Source organism: Triticum aestivum, chromosome 7A (genome assembly GCF_018294505.1).
Source record: "Triticum aestivum cultivar Chinese Spring chromosome 7A, IWGSC CS RefSeq v2.1, whole genome shotgun sequence".
In the NCBI taxonomy this organism is placed as follows: Eukaryota; Viridiplantae; Streptophyta; class Magnoliopsida; order Poales; family Poaceae; genus Triticum; species Triticum aestivum.
In genome coordinates this window covers 669,833,072-669,851,036 of record NC_057812.1, presented here as the reverse complement: position 1 = coordinate 669,851,036, position 17,965 = coordinate 669,833,072, and the positions used below count along the sequence as shown (strand labels likewise).

The following is a 17,965-nucleotide window of genomic DNA, read 5'->3' as shown; positions in this document are numbered from 1 at the left end:
ATGGTGATGATGACCGGCTCCTGTTAAATCCAATACGACTGCACTTCTTCGCTTCAGGTGGCCGTGAAGCTCTGACTCCATCCTCACGACACTCAAACCTATCTTGATGATTGCATCAAATTGCAACTCTATTATCTTTTCATACCATGATATGTGTGCATGTCTCTTCGGTTCTCAAACAAGAAATACTTTTCTTTTAGTTTGCTTTGTAGGTAACATGCAGTGTACAGTTGGTAGCAGATTACGATGCAAGTTTGTTTGTTTTCACTCCAAGCATGACTTTTATGATACATGATGCTACTCTGGGGCTGCTCCTCACTACCAGTCACAGCAAGATGGGGCCCCTGGTGGTCCTCTGAAATTTGATTCCCTCAATCGTCAAGGATCGTTTTGCTTTGAAGTCTGATGTACATTTTTTTAATCTCATGTAGGAAGAAGGTATCCCCCTTATGCGAAGATTTCTAGCTTGCCTATGTGTTGTAATGTTAATAAGTGCATTCGGCCAAACAATTTGTGGACCAAATGAACTTGTTGCGGATATAGAAGAACAAGGCGGCACACAAGGAGCTGCCTGAATTGCAGTGGCAGCGGTGTTGTAATATGTGAGAGTTTTGCATCAACTTGGTCTCTTTTCTATGCATAAGTCTGATGCATTGGCCCTTGATTATCAGGAATCAAGCTTGTGAAGAACAATTTCGTTACTTTAATGACACACACTTGCAGTAAGTCATTCAAAGATATATTCAGTACATGCTAGGTTGCCAAGCTCAGAGCCACCTGTTGTCTCCATAAATTCGCTGAAAGCAAAAACCATTTGCCCATAGTCATGTGAAACCTTCTAGAATTCTTTTTAGTATTTTGTATTGCTTGTGCATTTCTTTTTTTATCACTTCTAATAACCTCATTATTCATTTTTCCTATCGTCATGTCAGTCCTTGCTCTAATTTTTTTGTTAATATGTTGTGCTTCTTGTGCATTTCCATTTTTATCACTTCTAATAATCTCATTGACTGTTTACATCTCATCGTGTTTACCAAGAACACGAGTGATAATTTGTTTTACAAGAATACAATAGTGACAAATTTATTTTATTTTATTTTCTGACATAGTTCTCAATTAGGCTTACAAATATTTTACATTGGGAGTAGTTCTGTCATCAAGGTTATGTGTAATGTATTCCTTAGAATGGTGTGTCAGCCATTTCTATGTAGGTGGCATGTGTGATGGCATGTGTTTCAACCATATCGATTTAGGTGGCATGTGTGCTGGCACAAGAAAAGGAAGGCCCTGAACTGAAAGGAGCAACATATATTAATGAATTGCCTTGAATTGAGAGAGAGAGAGAGAGAGAGAGAGAGAGAGAGAGAGTTCAATTCTGGTCACTTGATTTCCTGCCCCAACTCCTCTAATAATCATTGATGCGTGTTTGTTCGCTCTAATCCACTGAATGAAACCATCTGTCTGGTTTAAACATAATCAACCATCTGTCTGGTTTAAATATTTATGAGTAATTTAATTTGTTTATGCCTATAAACCGATTATAATCTAAACTATGCCAGTACAACAAGTGTGCATTGTAATATGTACTCCCTACGTTCCTAAATATAAGTCTTTTTAGAGATTCCAATGCAGACTACATACTGAGCAAAATGAGTGAATCTATACTCTAAAATATGTCTATATACATCCGTATGTAGTTCTTATCGAGATCTCTTAAAAGACTTATATTTAGGAACAGAGGGAGTACAGTTTAGTAAACTCATTGCTGTACAATGCCCACCTACTTGGAAATTGAACTTTGCCTCCTTTCCAAAATACATTAATATTCATGGAGTTTCCTGGGAGTGACAACTTTACGGTGCTTCTTTGCCAGGCTTACAGTATTTCAGGCCTCTATTCCAGCACACACATTCCAGTTGCCATTGGTGAGCAAATGAGATATGAAGTTACTAGTGATTTTCATTATACGTGGTAAAAATAATGCAAATCATGCTTTATGGAGTGTTGAAATACTGACTATTGATCGGAGAAAATTTATTGGTGACAACTACCCAAGGTGCGTGTAAGCATCTGAAGTTATAGTTTAGATTATCATATTGGCTACTCTTTTAGAAGTAAAAACAATAGCATTATTTCACTTCTACTTTAGATTTTTGGGCATCCTTGTACTATTATCATCTGAGATTTGCATAATTATTTTGAGAATAGGGAGAACTGCAACAATGGTTGCCAACTACCATAGTCAATATATACACCTCTGAAATTGCAGGAATAATAAACATGACCACCATCAGACATGTCTGTTTTAGTTTCTCTAATCTCCAACAAATCTTAAGACCATAAATGGGAGGCAAATTCACCTTCATATGAGTACGCACATGCCCACATTCACCTTTATAAGAACAATCAGCTTCTAAATAAGGCCCCCCATGTGGGGCATCATCAATACATGCCTCCATGAACGATGGATATACTAAATATATTTCACTTTGGTATTTTGGTACGTCTAAAAGTAGTGCCTTTTTCTAGCATATGAAAATTTATAGGACAGGTTTTGATAATCCATGTACAAAAAGGCAACCTTTTTAACAAAATGAGAGATTATGCTTATACTTCAGTATGCATCATGTACATATATAATGTTACAGATAATTCCATTGCGTGTGAATGAATAGAACATTGAGAATAGCGCCAGAAATTCCTTTTGCTGATATCACAAATTTTGTGCCATGGTCCATAAAGAGAACAAGTGCTGGTGTGTGTTCCGATCCAGTAAATTTTCTTCATGTGCCACACAAGTGGAGACGACTCTGCTTTTTTACCATGATCTTGAGAGGTACAGCTTTATCTATGTTCTATATGTTCATAGACATGCTAAACCCAATAAAGATGCAACTAATATAACATCTTATATTGTCTTTCAGTTATGAGCTTTATGACAATAATGACTCTCAAGTTCAGCAAGAGCTCGTACAAAAGATATGGAAAGTGTTTGAGACTATACTAGAAGAGGTAATTACTTCTCTCAGTTCGTAGTGCCTTCTTTTGCTAATACCTCTTGGGTTTTGATTTCTTGTAACATTTATATGCACACAGACTGGAAAATTAAGGGAATAAACCAAGGAAGGTATTTCTATATCTAAGTCCACTGTAATCATTTTGGATTGAAATTCACGTTTGGCAAAAGGTCTTGATATATGCCTTGGTCACAGGTCTAAATGTTATAAGCATGGCTCCCCACATCCAATTTTTCAGGCCATGGAGCTTCTATGGTTGGTTCATATGTGGTTATCGAAGCAGGATAAGTTCTTGAGAAGGACTCTAATTGCTATGGACCACAAGATTTCAGATGTCGCTCCCTATTGCGTATTGCTGTTGACATTGGACTTGCTATCCAGTAAGAGGGACATTGGGATCATTGTTCATCTAGAGAAGTCAGTGCCAAATCTACGTCAGAATATTGGGATGTTAATGATTGGAGGTGATGTTTTTCTCTCCCATACCTAAATTATCTTTAGTATAAGTCCGTATAAAGAAAACTGCAGTGTTCCAACTATTGAACCACAGTTGTTAAATTAATTAATTTTAGCTATGTTATAGTTTGAGCTGAGTGCTTCTTACCATTTTTACTTCTACTAGATTCATTTGTCACCGAGTTTTTAGAGAAGACATCACTTTTCTGTCTGAGAGTCGATTTTTTGTGCGTTAGATGGATTGACAAGTACCAAATATTAATGCCAAGCAGAACTAAAACCTGTCCATGGATTACCTTCAGTCCCGCATTCCAATCAACAACATTGGGCCGAGCGAGCACGCGGGTGGTGCAAGAGGCAATGGGCAGCCGGTGAAGACTGAGTGGTGAGCGGCGGTGGCGAGGTCGAGCGGTTGGCACCAGCGGCGAGTAGGCAATTACCGTGACGGGCGAGCGGACGGGGCGAGTAGGTGTCACGATTGCATCACAATTGGAATAAAGTAAACAATGCATACGTGTGGCCATTGACTGATTTTGTATGTTGTGTGCTTGTGTTAAGAGCCAGCCAAATCAATCAGCCAAGGGCCATTATGTACGTGAGTGTATTAGCAATGGGTATATCCGAAGATTATTTCTCAAGTCGGCATGTGGGTAGAGACTAAAAAGACGATGCCATGGTAGCATGGCAGACCTGGCAAGTGCCACGAACATCATGATATTCTTCTTTTTCTTAATTCCTTGATTTGAAAAATAATTTGCAATGTGTGTGTAGGAACATAGCAGTCGGGCAAACGCCACTTTGGCATTTGATCTATCAAGGGAAATAATTTCTTTACTTTAGAAATTGTGGGTTCGGATTGGTGAATTATGGTTGGCTGATCGAAATAATTTTTCTATTTAAAAAATATAGCAAATAGCATTTCATTAGAGATTGGTCTGTTGAGTTATGGCTGGCTCATCGGAATAATTTTTCTATTTAAAAAATGTAGCAAATAGCATTTTCATTAGAGATGGCTTTGCAGCAAATTACAAATCGCTCAAACCAAGCCATCACCGCCTCATCGCTCTTGCTGGGAGCGACAACAACCGCCGGTCTCTTCTTCGCCTTCTTAGCCGGCATCTCCCCCATACGGATGCCCCGCGTCACGAACCACTCCGCCACCGCCTGGGACTCGACCTCCGGAAAGTTTAGGTCCGTCTTCGGCCGTCCGGCACGCCACACCGCCACGTCGTAGGCACGACCTCATCGGCAGTGGGCTACGTGCCGAGCCACGAACGCTGCTCGGCGTCGGAGAACTCCAGTCCGAAGTTCCCGGAGGGCTTCGCCCTCATGCCGAAGAAACCGGACTTGCCCTTCGGCGTCTTCTTCGGCGCCATCGGGGAGCGGGCGACGGCCGAGCGGGGAGCGGGGCGGCGACATGCGGAGTGGGGCGGAGGCGGACGGAGCGGGGCGACGGTGTGCGGCGCGGGACGGAGGCAGACGGAGCGGGCGGCGGACGGAGCAGCGCCAGAGAGGAGGCGGACGGAGCGGGGTCAGGCGAAGGATGGACCAGAGGCGGAGATGGCCGGAGAGGAGGCGGGCAGGGTCGGGGCAGGCGAAGGCGAACGCGATGGGGCAGCGCGGTGGCAGGCGGTGGCCAAGGCGGGGTGGAATCAGTGGCGGGTCTGGATCTACGATAGAGCGAGGCATTAGAAAGTTAACATGTAACTCTTGTAAATTATTTCAGGAGTCCGTGGCAATGCACGGGCACTCTACTAGTATAGAATAGATAGATAGATAGATAGATATATAGAGGTATAAATAGATAGATAGATAGATAGATATACAAGTGCCTCCAATGTCCGGTGACGGTAACCCACAGGCTAGACGAGAGTGGTCACAACGAGATATCTCTACTTCTAATGGAGCAGTTGGTAGTCTCCGCTGGTCAATTTTCGTCCCACCATTTTTTTCCGGTTTTTTCGTAGGTTAACCTTCGTAGATTTTTTTTTCGCACCACCCCTCCCGCAAAAACTAGTACAACGCCCCCACCTCTCGATCCCGATGCGACCTCTCTCTTTCCCCCATCTCCCGTGCCGCCGTCGCCCTCATCTCCCGCTCCGCTGCCGCCCCTGCTGCTCCGCCGGCCCGACCTCTTTATCGGGCACGGCTGCAGGAGCATCTCCACCTCTCCACTCCCTCACGCAACAGCACTCCAACCCCCCACCCCCACGCTCGGCTACCGCTAGGGTTTCTTACCCTCGCTGCCCCGCCATGATAGCTTGAGAGTGCAGTCGGCGGCGGCGGCGAAGGCGGCTCCTCAGAGCAGGGACGCGTCTCCCGTCGAAATCCAAGTCCGTTCGTGTGAGCTTCTCCTCCCCTCGATCCGATCTTCACCTTCGCTCATGGTGGCCGTCAGCTGCCCTCCCGCTGGCGGCCAGCTTGACCTGCACGGCACTCGGTTGCCCGCATGGCCCACCTCCTCCCCATCGCGGCACTCTGCACGGCACTTGTTGGCCGCCGTTGGGCTTGCTTGCGGCGCACAGATCGGGTCGCGCGCGATGGCTACATCATCGCCGGATCTGTCCTTTCGTCCGACAGCTACCCCAACCCCAGCGCCTTCCTCCACCGCCCGCTTCCCCCACTCCCGCTTGACTCCACGGGCCGGTGGCGACGCTCTGCCCGGAGATCCGCGGATCTGCGTCTGCCAGCCGCATTTGGCCCTCCGTCCACTGTGCTCTGCCGGCCCTGGCTCGCGCCGGGGTGGCCCTTGGCTCGTCACCAGGCTCCTGTGTGGCTTGCTCTCGCACGCCTAGATGCACCATTGTCGGGTTCCCTGTTGCCCCTCTGATATGATAAATGCATCCACCCCTCGCATCCATTGGCTTGGGTACCTGATGGATTTGGTCTGGTCCGCCTACAGAGATGTTGGTTCCGTTGTTTGCACATGTATCCTGATGCCGGTTTCTCACCATGGCTGTCAAGTACCGCCTCGTGAAGGAGTGGAGAAGACAACGTGCTCTGGTTCTCCTCCAGGTCAGCCGACAACTTGTCGATTTGTTGCTCTTCCCTTACAAGGCATGACATCCCCTTCCTGTGTGCTCATGCAAACATACAGTTCTTGATGTTGAAAGTTGTCTACGATTTGCCTATTTCTCTTCGGAAATTGATTATATTAGTTCAATTACGTAAATATCTTCCTTGACAAGATTAGATTAATTTCCCCACTCTGTGATTTGGATTGATTTCTTGAATTTAGCCAAACACCTTTGCTTGTGCTCCTAATTTCCCATCACTCTTTTTGTCACAGCATGGTCAAAACAATGGTGCCTTCACCCTTGCTCGTGCCTCAACCCACATGGTCATCTTTGAGACGTGGTATTCAGTCACATGACAGAGTTCTCTTTGTAAGTGATTAGATGATTTGGAACTCGCTCACTTGATGCATGTTCTGGAAGCTGCATCCACCACTCATTCTTGATGTCACTCGTGTGGGACTCTGTCATTTACTGATTTGAGTATATGTTGTGGGTTGATGTGTTGCAGATCCTTGAGGTCAGGTGCGGCAACTAGCGACATGTGCTGGAGCTTCTGGCGGCGACATCACCTGCATCGACCTCTCCCTCGTCGCCTTCGAGAGTGTGTGCGGCTCCATCAAGCTTGTTATGACGCACTTTGAATTTCTGAGCAAGTCGCAGCCTTTTCAGATTCATCAACACAGGTTACATCAGTAGTCAATATGGTTCAGATGCATAATAGTACGTACTTCATTTCCTTTTTGTTGTTTACGGTGTCCTACAACATGGATCATATATATCGGTTATCTTTCAGGTTCAGTTTGCTGTGGCGAATTCTTCTTGAATTTGTTGCAGCAAACTTGTGGTCATGTATGGTTTTTAGTTTTGTAAGCCTGCATAGTTTAGAAGTTAGAAAGCTCGTTCATGTATTGTTCTAAACTGAAAGTTTAAGTGGCTTTTCCACCCATGGTATTGTGGTGGTCATAATAGCACACCTCGCAATTATTGATGGCCAGATCTACAAGCCCTGAGCGATGTGTTTTTTAGCCCCCTCTGTTTCTCCTGGGCATCAATCTATGCACAACAAGCTCTTCAGTGCTTGATGACAAATAAAGGTTGCATCTTAGATAGTTGCTTGATTTGAATGAGCCATTTTGCTGTCAGCTAAAAGTCAGATGTAAGATTATGTTTCTTGGCACATGAGTTATTTTTCAGTCAACGCGTGGCGAGTCCACTTCGAACTGATATATGCACTTTTTATTTGAAACTGAACCACCATGGTTTAATTTTATTTTCATTTGGACAAGTTACCCCAAGTATCATCAGTTCATGATGACTGGTTTGGTGTAGTGAATTGATCCTGGTGCTGATTTAAGAGTTTTTTATGACACTGCCTTGTAAGGGAGTAAGGTCTGGTATCTATATGGCTATTATTTTATCTCTTACAGATTGCCATATATGACATGCTAATTGTTTTTAGCTCTTGATATAGTTAAACTTTTTTTTCCGAAACGAAGGCAAAAGATTTGCCTCATCCATTAAGTGGGAGGAGAATAGAGTTAAACTTTGGATGCACCAGTGCCTGATGCATATGTTTGTTTACTTGGTTTGAACTCTGAATGATATGTTGTTATCCTGATTGCATGCCTGATGAGTTGGTTCTGCTGGTATTTTGAGGAGGCAAGCTGTGGTTTTACTCCTGGCCCTGAGAAGGGTGAACTAGGCCATAGCGAGGGCGCCTTCAGGAACATCGAGTCAGGGTGCCTCACTTTCTATTTCAATCTGCGAGGTAATGAAGGCAAAAAAAAGTTTCTACTCGCCCTGTTCTTGCAACTAAACAGAGAAAAACTGTGTGGTTACTGAAGCATTATGGTTTGTAGTTACCGAAGCATTGCATTTGTTGAGAAAGTGTTCCTTATACCATGTAAGTAGGGACAATTACTATTTAACTAGGTACAATTAATATTTAACAAGCCACAATTGATCAAGCAGTCAATGCTTAAATATGCCCGTACTCTGTCGTATCCAGGATGGAGCTTTGCTAGCTTTTGAGTTGGATTCTCTTTCGACTACACCTAAATATGACAAACCAACAGTAAATGAGCTCATTTTAAAAAACTGCAGTTTAAAGGAAATTATTACAATATACTTGCTAGACCTTCTCATTACACTCTTTCACTTTTTTGGCCTAACACTATCCTGTATAGACCTAATAACAGAAGACATGGGAAATGCTTTCGTAACATAATGTCTTTTTGTTAGATGCTCTGTTTATTTAGTGTCGTTGATCCAAAAACTTGAAAGTGTAGAAATGTAAATGCATGGGACTATAGAACCAAGTATTTCTCGATTTGGTGATGCTTTATTCAGAGTTCTTGTGCATCAGATTGGAGTGTTACCACAAACCTGTTATTTATTTCACTTCATGTGAGTTAATGCCAAGGCCTTTTTTGTGTCCCCTCTAATCATTGCATTTCTATCTTGATCATTGTATTAACGAAAAGCAAAATATTTCTCATGTTTTGCTCAGTGTGTCTACTTCTCTTCTTTATTATATTAACTATTTTTGGATGATATTTCACAAGAATGACATTGTTAGATTTAGATTCGTTAGGTTTCAACGCATTTGAATATGACAGTTATATGCCTATGCCTCTGTGCAAGTTTTACCCAATGGTACATCAGTGTTTCACTATGAACGACTTCACTGATTGTTAGGAATATTTCTTATTTCACACTGAAGTGTTTATCAGTATGTTGGAAGAACATCATAGCCAATCAGAGAATGCAGGTGCTAGATGTGCTATAATTACTCATATGTCGGCTGTTGATATATGAGCTTTGATGAACCTAGCTTCAGGAAAGTCGTTCTATGCATTCCAATCCAAAAATAACTTCAGAAAACTGATTTTCATTTCTGAACATTATTCCGTTATCGTGGATATTTCCACTCTGTTTCATGTGTGATTAACATTTTTAGTTTGCTATTTCATTACTAACTCCACATAGACAGATAGACTGGTAGATAGTCACTCAGAGTGTTTGATCCTCCTAATCACATCATATCCGTCTCTACCTGTGGCTTTAGACAAAAACGTCCATGCTCAATACAGCTGGTTCCCCCAAGTTCAGCAGTGACCATATGATACACCAGTACGCAAAAGATATATGGGATATCATCCCCGTCATCATGCTTTGAATAATTTAAGCAGTTTACAGAAACCTTGAGTCTGTGAGGCGCAATCAGTCACAGATTTGCCTCGACTCCTCATTGGGAAGGTGTTGCTGCCCCAGCTTTGTGTAGGAACATGCAAGTTCTGACATGGGCCTGAGAGCCGAGAGCATGTAGTTTCGTCACTCACTCGCTGATGGTTATATTAAATCAAACCAATTTGTGTCAAGCATCTCTATGAACAGGGAACATTTTTTTTGGTAGAAATTCCAGATTAACTTGATAAGAGAGCAACATCAGGATTTTATGTTTGGAACTATTGAAATTATTTTGCCTTCTCTACTGATGGCGCAAAGAACATGAAGAATACGAGATATAATAGATAGAGCAATGAATCTTATCACCAAAAGATTACAGAGGACAGTTAATTATCCCACATTTTGGCATGGTGATGTTACCGGACGGTGTTCTTCCATGCTAACTATAATGCACCCACATTTTGTGGCGACAGAGCTAGGACATACTATAAATCTATGATAGATGCAGAAACGTGTTCTTCTATAAGCATGTGCTTGTAACATGGGCATACTAATAATTCCATCATGCTCCCTTCTCTCTCGCTCTTCTTATGAAATCCCATTATATGAATAATAACATGAAAAGAATGGGCGTTTTCCAGAGCTTGGCCTAATTTAATATGTTCTTATGGTACTACAAAAATGGTAATATGTTACTACAATGTATTTTCCAGAAATCTCATTGTTCATTTACTGAATAATACTAATTGCTATCATTTTATTTTTCAGGATACCTCTAATTATTTTTAATGTGATATGTTTCATTGCAGGGTGATACGTATGAAGGAAAAGAGCCAGAGCGGCGCTTGGATAAAAGTCAGTGCTGGAATTTGTTTGGCATATGCGGAAATCTTGGTAAAGGTAAGTTCAGTCTTTCACTCGCTCACCATGTTTTTTTGGTCTGCATTATTTTTCTAATCTACTTTTCAGGAGTGGCTATAGTCAATGCTTTCATGTACATGATTGGTATGAACTTCTCATCATAGCTTGGACATATCTCTTTTCACACGCGATCTTATTTACTTGAAAAATAAGTTATATACTCTGGGTAATAATTTGACGGTAGGCCATTTCAATAATTCTATTTGTTTCAGGCATTGGTAGATTGTGTTACAACTGAAGAGTTTCTTGTGCTAATACTTGCAGATCTCGACACACCCTGAACAATGAGCACATGTTACCAGCCACATTCCACACATGATGTGTTCTTTTCAAAACAAAGATACCCTGATACATGACAAAGTTGTAGCGTTAATCTCAAAATTATGCTTCTGTAGTATGTAGTGTAGTATACACTATAAACCTAAGAGTGGGTAGCTTCAGCTTGCTTCTGTATTATGCTTCTCATTGATAACCTAGCCCATGCTTGATTATAATACACATTATTCCTGTTGAAAGCTATATTAAATCCTAACTTTTGACTCCTCTGATAATGAAGTGAAGGTGCATAACCGCATCTTCCATTGACTCAAAAAAACGTTTAAATATTATGATTTTTTTAATGTTCTGAATGTATTTTTCTCAGGATAAGGACGCACACGGCGGTGAGGTTAGTAGGGGCGTAACAAACGAGAAGGGCGAGCGTGGCAATGGCCATTCATGTGTCAGATGAAAATTGTACACCCACATGTGTGACGAGGCTGGACTTGACATATGCATCAACGAGCATGGTGATGAGGTGAGAGTTGGAAGCGTGGATGTACTTGACAAGGAGTAAGTAGATGTGAGCAAGCATGGTGGGCAATGTCGACGATGTTCACGCGAATGAGAAGACCAAAGAGGAAGGTGATGCATGCCTGTGCATATTTGTGGCGGAATGGACAGTTTGAGGGGAATTAGCCTGTGTCTTTGGACAGGTTGTCGACAGATAAAAGTTTTATAGTTTGGCTTGAGGAGTAACATAGACAGGCATGCTGGTGCTATAAGGCTATATCTCTCTTCGTGGACAAGAGCATACAATGCTTCAAGTTTCATGGAAGTTTTTAAATTCCATTATGAGGCTCAATCTGAAATAAAATGGTGTCTTGCTTTACCAAACTCTTGATGCGTCCGTGTTTCAACTTGTTATGTTGTCCTTACCCTAACTTTTTCATTCTTAGTTGTAAGATACTACATATATCTAATGATCCTCTGAGAAAGTAATGATCCTATGGGAAAGGAACCCACAAATTATGTGGTTAGTGCTTGTAGGGTAATGTGGATTTAAGACAACAACATATCACTTCTTCCTGGTTAAAATGGAACATACGGACAACATTCCCAATAAGTAGTGTTATTTAGAAACCAAATTTGTTTGTTTGCTTAAGTGAATCTGTTTAATGTATACTGCCGGTGTGGTCAGAGCTGGTTGCACCATTGATAGTGGTGATAAGTTTGGATAAGAGAGGGGGAGATAGTGGATAGAGGAGGAACAACAGGAAAAGAGATTTAACGGGTAAACAAATAATGACACCGTCTCATGTGCACCAGAATTATCTCTACTATTAATGGGGAGTTGGTAGTCTGATATCCATGGTTTGATTTTACCTCATCATTCCTGCTTGTTCAAACATGTTTGATGTACTTACACATTAACAAGAGTGTATGAAACTCTTTACAAAGAAATTTGTATCCAGTCTCCTATAGTAATAAATGTACTGCATGCTGGCGGAGTTGAGAATTGTTGTTAAAATTTTGTAAGTGGTAGCAGTACAATGGTTTGCAACATTTTCATTGTGCCTTTAAATGACCTATAACATTCCTGCCTAATTATTTTTGTTTTGGTCCTCTGCTTTTTTACTCTTTACTTACTGATGAAGATAGCATATGTTCCTGCTTTTAAATGTAATTATCTGTGCTTGCTTTTAAATGTAGTTATCTGTGCCTCCAGTTGGTAGAGATTAAAGTATTTTAGACCTTAAGCATTCTAAATCCTATATCCTTTGCTATTATTTATGAGCCAGATAGAAGGGAAAGCAGAGGGAGCACAATGCCAAGCAAATGTGGCGGGAAAGGTAGGGGATAGCGTCGCTCAAGCAGGGAAGGGCAGGGAGACGGCCCGTGCATAGGGGCGGCACTGCTACTACACTACTGTTGATATTCGTGCCGCTGCTGCTACACTATTGTTAATGTTCATGTCGCTGCTACTGATACATAGAGAAGGGAGTGTGTGTGAGAGAGATCCCAATGGGAGAGAGATGTTTGACAAAAAAAAGTGTGAGAGAGAGATATGAGATTCTTTACTCTATGGTATTGTCGCTGCCACTATTCGAGGGAGTTCGGACTATCCACATGGATGAATTTTAGGAAGCCTGCCGGGCGCCCCATTTGATATCTGTGTTTGATTTATTTATATGCATTGTAGCGGGTGAAAAGGTACACATTATTAGCATGTTTGTATCTGGCCAGATAAAAGAATACGAAAAAACATAGACCCATCAAAATATCGTCACATCGTACATCATGTTAATACTTATCTCCAACAACTTATGGTTAGTCTTGTCTCGTTATCCATGCATATAATTATGGATTGTTTTTATTTAATTCATTGTATAATGATTTATTAATATTTATATCTAATTGTGACTCCGACTTGTATGATATTTACAACAGTTATTCCTTCCGATTAACATTCTGGGCTACCATTGGATAATAGCAGTCGCCAATGCGAAAAACGTGAGATTCAAGTATTTGACTCACTTGGTTCTTGGGTCAAACATAATGACCTTGCTACTACGGTAACCATCTATTGTTTTTTCTCATCTTAACATATATTTTGTTTGACCTTAATCCCTAATATTTCTCATATATAAAATAGTTATTAGAGCATAGTCCGGAGTTTAACAAAGATCATAAGTGGCCCGATCTCAATGTTACAAAATGGACGGTCGTAGAGCAGTTTTATGAGGCAATACAAACTGATGGGTAAGAACTTGTTACAATGGTTTGGTTATTTGATTCGTCTGGATGATATTCGAAAGCATTATCTTATAATATTATAGCGTATCATGTGGACTATTTATGCTAAATTATATGGAATATTGGACATCAGATGCACTATCAGACCTGGAACCAGTTCATCCAGGTATTTCATTTTTATACATTATCTCATTATTTTATCTCAAAATATATATATATATATATATATATATATATATATATATATATATATATATATATTGTAGGAAGATATGAAACACTTTCGACGAAAATTAGTTGTCATTTAGCTGAATAAGCTAAAAGGAGGTCCCATGTACCATCAACCAGACGATGAAGAAACTTTAGCTAATGATGATCTCGAGATCCTCGAGAATCCATCTGACGTAGTCAAAGACAAACGTCTTGCCCTAATCACTATCATACTCACGGACCAACGTGAATTACTTGCCGGCCTCTACAACTACATCATGTCGATCGATGATGCCGGGTGTTTGGAGTAAGTTTCATGTATCAATATTTAATGTGCGCATGTACATTATTATTCTTCTTACCATCCAATTTTTAGGAAGTAATGGGTCCGGAGCTCTGCACCTCATTCAATGGGCTTAAGTCTTAAGAAACTTCAGTGCATACTTAACATGGAGCAGCCTATAGACAATGATTGCTTCAACACCGCCGTGTGTATACTGGCATGTGACGAGGGAGTATTGTTCAAAGACCCTCCTATACACTACATGGATCTAAGATTTTGTGTAAGTTATCGCAACTCTTCATTCTATGTAGCATTAGTATCAACATGTTGAAAGGATATTTCTTTTTTTACTCAGTCCATGATGCTAGAGTCAACACGAGGTCGGAAGTTTTGCGAGAAGGAAATTATCCAGACGTTGACACCATTATTTGATAGCTGGCCTGGGATAGACAACGACATCTCATCATGCAACATAATAAGTAAAGTATTTTGTCTATTGTTATCATGGCTTATTGTTTTTTTTGCGGGGGATCATAGTTTATTATTGTTTCTAACAGCTCCACTTGTAGATTTATCTTCCCTATGCATCTATCGGCCGATACATCTTATACGTCATCGACAAAGAGGCACGTCGTCTATATATTATGGACCCTATTCAAACATCACAATCGTTAGAGGATAAAATTTTAAGTCATGCACTGAAATTTAGAAGTTTTGCAAGGGATTTCAAAGAAGCACATGAAATAAAGCGGCCTGGTTGGAATTCTGATATATCTAAATGACAACTTTTATTTTCGTTTGGTATTTCAACGAGTATAGACGGGTAACGAATTCATAATAAAAACATTTATTTTTATTATCACTATATTCTTTATATTATTAATTTAAAAAATTACAGGAATGTGTCTGGCTATTTCGTTTTTCATTTTATGCTCCGGTGGAACGGTAAAGAATTGGTCAAGCCGGTTTGCAGGGTGAGTATCGTCCGTTACATGTTTTAGGACCTTCAACGTAAAAATTTTATACTAACTACATATATTGTTTGTGCAGGATGGGTATGAGTTGAGGAAACAATTTTTATTATACTTGCTAAAACATCGTGCGAATGAAGCTAAAGAAAAACTTTTCTGATATTGTGAAAGAATTTTTTAAGCACATCATCTAGATATTGATAATTTTGTAATAGATGTTATAGTCGAACATCGCTCAGTTTGTTACATGGACATGTCGTTAATATTTCTTTTTGTTATCAATTTATATTGCAAAAATGGACTTCAATTATTCAATAATTGTGTTTGGGTTATATTTGTTTGTACGTGTGAAATTTAACATGTAATTCTTGTAAACTATTTCAAGAGCCCGTGGCAATGCACGGGCACTCTACTAGTATTCTATAAATTACCAACCAAAAATTGACAAAACTACCCATATAATCAACGTTGAGATGATTTAATATCACATGGTCTTAGAAGTAGTAAGGTTTACCCTAAAACCAGTGATGCTACACCTATGTAACTATGTAAGCAATTTTACGTGATTGACGTAATGATTTGCGTGACATTTTTTCTGTTGGATGAAATTAGAGGAGGGGGCCCCACACACTTGAATTCAAGGGGTGGAGAGGTTTGTAGGTTTACCTAGTTGTAGCATTTTCGAAATCAAGAAGAAGAAAAAACATGTGGTCTATTCAACATTGTGACAGAGAGAGAAATAAGGTCACGCATGAACTACTTTGGATTTTCTACTCGGAACTTCTGGTCAGAATGCACACGTGAGGCGGTAATTCCTTTTATTGTAACCGATCCCACGATCGTCATGAATGAATAAAGGATGAGATGAGTGTCAAAAAAGGTGTAGCATTTTCGACCCTAAAACCCATCAAGCAATGGACTCAGAGCAATTCTAGCAGATCCCGCACCCCCCAACTCACAAAATAACCGCTAAAATGCGGGTAGCCCGACCCGCAAAATAACCGCTAAAATACAAGTAGGGGAGGAAAAACCTGCCTGATTAGACACCGCATCCTGCTCAGGTCCGCAAAAATTTTTGAGGGGCGCAGCAAAATCCCGACCCCAACCCGGGAATACGCGGATTTCCCTCTCGCGGCTATGGTGCCCTGCATCACATAGAAGCAGTTGGCGGGAAGGACATTTCAGCTCACGCGCCTTTCCCCACCTTCTTCCGCCGCAGACCGCCCTTGCTTCCGCCCGTCCGCCGCTGGCGATTCCGACCAAATATGCGGGCGGAATCACGCCGCGGGGCCGTCCCCCCACCCTCCCGCGCCGATACGCTGCATCGACCCCCCTCCTCGGTTCCGACGAGAAGAGCTGCCCCTCGTCGCTGCTGCCGCCGGGGATCGACCACCATCGAGCCCGCCCCTCATCGCCACTCGGGTGTTGGGGAACGTAGCAGAATTTTAAAATTTTCTATGCATCACCAAGATCAATCTATGGAGTCATCTAGCAACGAGGGAAAGGGGAGTGCATCTACATACCCTTGTAGATCACGAGCGTAAGCGTTCAAGAGAACGTGGTTGATGGAGTCGTACTCGTCGTGAGCCAAATCACCGATGACCAAGTGCCGAACGGACGGCACCTCCGCGTTCAACACACGTACGGTTGGGAAGACGTCTCCTCCTTGATCCAGCAAGGGGAAGGAGAGGTTGATGGAGATCCAGCAGCATGACGGCGTGGTGGTGGAAGCAGCGGTGATCTCGACAGGGCTGCCAAGCTCCAACAAGAGAGAGAGGTGTTACGAGGGGAGAGGGAGGCGCCAAGGACTTGGGTACGGCTGCCCTCCCTCCCCCCCACTATATATAGGGCCCCTAGGGGGGCGCCGGCCCTAGGAGATGGGATCTCCAAGGGGGGGGGCTGCCAAGGGGGACTTGCCCCCCAAGCCAAGTGGGGCGCCCCCATCCCTAGGGTTTCCAACCCTTGGCGCAGGGGGAGGGCCATGGGGGGCGCACCAGCCCACCAAGGGCTGGTTACCCTCCCACTTCAGCCCATGGGGCCCTCCGGGATAGGTGGCCCCACCCGGTGGACCCCCGGGACCCTTCCGGTGGTCCCAGTACAATACCGATTACCCCCGAAACTTTCCCGATGGCCGAAACTGGACTTCCTATATACAAATCTTCACCTCCGGACCATTCTGGAACTCCTCGTGACGTCCGGAATCTCATCCAGGACTTCAAACAACTTTCGGGTTACCGCATACTAATATCTCTACAACCCTAGCGTCACCGAACCTTAAGTGTGTAGACCCTACGGGTTCGGGAGACACGCAGACATGACCGAGACGACTCCCCGCTCAATAACCAACAGCGGGATCTGGATACCCATGTTGGCTCCCACATGTTCCACGATGATATCATCGGATGAACCACGATGTCGAGGATTCAATCAATCCCGTATTCAATTCCCTTTGTCAATCGGTACGTTACTTGCCCGAGATTTGATCGTCAGTATCCCAACACCTCGTTCAATCTCATTACCGGCAAGCCACTTTACTCGTACCGTAATGCATGATCCCGTGACCAAACACTTGGTCACATTGAGCTTATTATGATGATGCATTACCGAGTGGGCCCAGAGATACCTCTCCATCATACGGAGTGACAAATCCCAGTATCGATCCATGTCAACCCAACAGATACTTTCAGGGATACCTGTAGTATACCTTTATAGACACCCAGTTACGTTGTGACGTTTGGTACACCCAAAGCACTCCTACGGCATCTGGGAGTTACACGATCTCATGGTCTAAGGAAATGATACTTGACATTGGAAAAGCTCTAGCAACTGAACTACACGATCTTGTGCCATGCTTAGGATTGGTTCTTGTCCATCACATCATTCTCC

At 42.3% G+C, this 17,965-nt stretch overlaps 1 long non-coding RNA gene across 1 annotated transcript; it reads left to right on the top strand.

Annotated features, from left to right (window-relative positions):
• Positions 1-5,509: 5,509 nt before the first annotated feature.
• Positions 5,510-11,903, top strand: LOC123149135 (uncharacterized). Its single transcript, XR_006474407.1, has 5 exons — positions 5,510-6,488; positions 6,763-6,859; positions 6,999-8,258; positions 10,489-10,579; positions 11,244-11,903. It is a non-coding gene; the product is annotated as an uncharacterized lncRNA (long non-coding RNA).
• Positions 11,904-17,965: the final 6,062 nt, after the last annotated feature.